The sequence below is a fragment of the Nicotiana sylvestris genome, chromosome 8, assembly GCF_000393655.2.
Source record: "Nicotiana sylvestris chromosome 8, ASM39365v2, whole genome shotgun sequence".
NCBI lineage: Eukaryota > Viridiplantae > Streptophyta > Magnoliopsida > Solanales > Solanaceae > Nicotiana > Nicotiana sylvestris.
Genome location: NC_091064.1, coordinates 27,888,409 through 27,893,057, shown reverse-complemented (window position 1 = coordinate 27,893,057; position 4,649 = coordinate 27,888,409). Strand labels below are relative to the sequence as shown.

Here is a 4,649-nt window from a genome sequence, read left to right as displayed (position 1 = left end):
CTTTGATAACCTCCTTGAGAGTTGTTGACATAATTTGCTTCCTCGTAATCCTTATTTGATGTGGGTTGAACATCTTCCACCACATTCACCTTTTTTGTTTGGCTTTCGGTGAACATCTTCGTCAACACATTGACGTTGGTGGCAAGCCCGGAAATTACTTGATCTCTTTCTTGGTTCTCCTTAATCATGTTGGTCAGGGAAGGAGTACCATATGCAATTCCACCTGTGGTGTCCTCTGAGTGCCAAGCTTGGTTATGTATTGCCATTTTGTCAAGGATTTGTGTGATCCTCGCAAATGTTTTATCCATAAAAGATTCATCTGCTGCATTTTTGGCTATAGATTGATTCATAGGATCCAAGACCATGTAAAATTTCTCCAACAAGATAGATTCCAGAAAACCATGATTCGGCGACCTCACTAAATATAGCTTGAATCGATCCCATGCCTCATGTAGGTGTTCTCCATGTAATTGCTTGAAAAAGAAAATTTTATCCCAGAGCTTAGACTTCTTGCTTTGCGGGACCCATTTAGCTAGGAAAGCATGAACGAGTTCAGGCCAAGAATGAATGGAATTTGGTGGTAGATTTTGGATCCATTTCCTTGCCTCTCCAGCCAGTGAGTACTTGAACACCCTCAGTCTTAGGGCATCATCTGAAACATTATTTTGCTTGTGCATCGCACACACACCCAAGAAGTTTCTGAGATGTTGTGTCAGATCATCATCATTGGAATTTCTGAAATATCCCTTTGCTTTGAGCATTAGGATTAAACCGTGTTCCACGTTGAAAGTGGCAGCATGAACTCTTGGAGGAACAATGGCATTTATATCCTCAATGTACTCATCAATATCTGCAAAAGGATTCTCTTCTTCGTAATACTTGGCCATGTTATCCTAGTAACACCAAGCAAAGTAAGCAAAGTGTGATAGAGTAGAAGAAGACGTAAAGTAAAGCACACACTAATTGGTAATTTCAAAACCGTATTCCCCAGCAACAACGCCAAAATTTGATACGCTCAAATTACACTTAAATAAATAGTGTAAGGCAGTCAGTATCAAATATAATAACCCAACAAGGTTAGGGTTGAATCTCACAGGTAATAGGTGTGAAAAAGTTACTTGAATAGTGTGAAACTTGACTTAAGTTGTAATTATATTTCTTTAGTTTTAAAAGAGAATGATAAATTTGTGAATTAACAAGAGAACTATTTTGTTGTGAGAATGTAATTAATTTGATTTAGGAAACCAAGGTTGTGTCCCCATCAATGAAATGTAATGCTATCGGTGTTAGTATGATATATTTCTAATGGAAGGTCCTTTGATATGAAAATGGCCTTTGACATGCAAATGGTTTCTAAATGACTACCCAATATTTCCCAATGGTTGGGTAGTATTTTCTCTTTATGATTTTTCCAAATATAAAAGAGTTGCAATTAATAATAACCAATTTATGCCAAGTAGAACTCACTTATCCATACACGATTCTATTAAACAAGGTTTAAAGCCTTGAGTTCTTAATATTCACTTCTACCAAACCCTAACCCACTTTTTCAAGTAAAGATATAGTAAAATGGAATAAGTCAATATTTGCAACCACCAACAATAAATAAAGCATAAGAAATGAATAAATATCAACCAACCATTAAATATATATTCAATTTTAAACACCCATTAACATTATACCCATTTAGGGTCCACAACCTTAGTATTTAAAACTAGCTACTCATACTAGAATACAAAAATAAAGCAATAAATAAAGTCATAAAGCTTACAAAGGTACAAGATTCTCTCTTCAAAAGCTTCCAAAAATAATGGTGTCTTCAATGCCTTCAATGTAGTCCATTTTTCAGACTCAATGACCCACAAAAATTCTAGTAAATCTATTTATAGTGGAGTAAAAGTCGGGGTCAAGATTGGACAAAAATGACCCTACAGAGCCCTTCTGCGACCGCATCATGGTCACAGACCATGTATGCAGTCCTCATAGTTGACACTTGCATCGTAGAATTTCAGATCTTCAAGCCCAGATTTCCATCGCATTTCCATTATGCGGTCTACATATCAGTTATGCGACCGTTGCAAAAGTGCTATGCAGATTCTTCAATTGCAATTATGAGGTCATTATGCGGTTCGCAGAATTGTTATGCGATCGCATAATGGACCGCACATTCTTCTCTTCAGTTGGCTAAAATTCTGCTTCCGTTTGTTGTGATTATACGGTTCGCATATTACTTCTGCGGTCGCATACTTGCAGCATTCTCTCAATTTGGTGGCTTTTTGACTTATTTTTCATATTTTTGGGTCTTCAAGTCTCATGCACTACAAAACACCAAAACTTCATAAGAGTTAATTACAAATGCATTGAAAGACGAGCTAAAGTCAATGTAATTGGTATCAAAAGTGCCAAAATTCTATGGCACATCACCTCCCTAGGGGTCAACGTCTAAGAGACCCATCACGAAGTTGCAAAATAAGGAAGAACTTGAGTCAGTTTTAAGGAAAAGCAAAAAGGAAAAGAAGAAGAGGAGATTGGTGAAAGATGGAAAGGTTTTTCATGAGAAGGCAGTGCCTCCTGAACTAGTCGTGAATGTTGATGATGAGGTAGAGGAGGAACTTGGTTGTTCATAATTCCTCAAAGAACTTTATTGTTCCAAAGTCCAAAAGGGAATCAAAGGAGTTGAGAAAGGTTGAGGGTGACAAATCTGGTAGAAAAGAGAGGGAGAAAGTAGTTGAGCATTCCTGTGAAAACGAGGCTGAGGAGTTTGTTGAGAAGATCTCCAGAAAATCTGTAGACAAAGGAAAGAGTGTAAGAAAATCAGTGAAGCGAAAGGCAGGTGATAGTGAGTAAATTGGTTCCTCCAAAAAGGCCAAAGTGAATGTTGATAGGCATGAGGAAAGGGAGAATTTGAGAAATCAGAAGGTGCTTTGGAGCCACACATTTGCCCCTAATATTCTTGATATTTTAGGAATGCACCAATTGGCTGACATCTTGTTGCAGCCAAACGCACACGTAAGTATACGCGGTCGTCAGGTAATAAAGTGACTAAAAGTCGGATGTCGAACCCACGAGGACTTGTGATTAACTATTAACTAAATTAGACTATCCTAATTATCTAAACAAGAATTAAACCTAGAAATATTTGATTCTAAACTAATTAAAATAAAGAAAAAAACAAATAATGAGCGTTGAACAAAATAAGAGCATATTTTTATGTTATCAATGTAATGAAAACGATCTAGGGTTATGGGCTATCTAACACTCCTATTGTACTCTTCAATTGAATGGACTAACTAATTTATCTAGTTTATTGGTTAACAAGGTTAATATTGCTCATAAGAATCTGTCCAGTTCTTACTCGCCTATTCAAACTAACCTAACGCCTATATGTCTAGGGAATTAGAACTAACAAGAACTAATTTATAATTTCTTGAAATCAACAAAGCAAGACAATTAGGTATATGTATATCCTAACCGCGAATACGGTCCCTGATGCCCAGGTTCAAGAACTTGCTCTACTCAATCCTATATGCAATTTAGAATTTCCACTTTCGAGTTCAACTCTAGATTCTTAGAAAGTATTTAATTGGTGATCAAGCAATCAAATAATTAAGCACAGGATTAAATAAATAAACCAATACGATAAACTAGCAAATCAAAATCAATATATGAATAACAATAGTCATGAAAAAACCACAACCCTAGAACGTGAATTTTAGCTCTACATAGATATGGTAGGCAAACAATAAATCATACAAAGAAACATAAAAATTAATAAGTTTGGTGTAAGAAAGATGGAACTTGATGAATTCCGGCCTCCATGGCGGCTCCTTGCTCTCCCTAGGTCGAATTTCCTTCAAAAAGTGTGTTAGATCCCCAAAAGGGGCATTTTTCGCCTATATATTGCGTACAAAAGTCGTGATCCAAAATTTTCATTTTCCTAATCCGACTCAGCTTCAGGGATTCGCATTCACCCCATCCTCCACTTCTTCAGCTTCGCATGCTAGGGTGGATGCTTCGTATCCACCCTTTGTTTCTCCATCTCTGTTGTGCCCAGGTGCGTATGCTAAGGTGGATGCTATGGACCGACTTCACTACTAAGGGTGCACCAACTAGCATTCTTTCCAAGGTTGGATGCGACACATCTATCCTCTTCTCATATAATTGGAACATCTTTTCTTCATATTTTTGCACTCCAAGCATCCTAAATCATCACACACAACTTAATTAGTCATAAAACCAATAATTAACACATGTTGGAATTTTTAATACCAAATAGCACCAAAAAAGTGGATAAAACATGGGTAAAGTAACATCAAAACATATAGAAATATGCCCAACATCACCACCCCACACTTAAAACTTGTTCGTCCTCGAACAAACCATCACTATATTAGATGAAACAAAATTAAGCTCTTATCATTCAAAGCACACTACACCTAGGACCATGGTTGATAGTAACAATTAAGATCTAGCATATGCATTCAACACACACTTCCCTTTTATTTTATGCCAAACTTTAAAAATTTTCAAACAAAGACAACATGCTCATAACAATCCTAGCTCAAAAACCGACTCAATGTTACAATGAAATCATGGATTGAACACTCAATAGCGTAGAGAAGTCTAATAACGTAACCACCCCTCGTGAA

The 4,649-nt window shown here is 36.7% G+C and overlaps 1 non-coding gene across 1 annotated transcript; it reads left to right on the top strand.

The window, feature by feature from the left end:
- Window positions 1–396: 396 nt before the first annotated feature.
- Window positions 397–503, top strand: LOC138876658 (small nucleolar RNA R71). The gene has a single exon (XR_011402000.1). It is a non-coding gene; the product is annotated as a small nucleolar RNA R71 (small nucleolar RNA).
- Window positions 504–4,649: the final 4,146 nt, after the last annotated feature.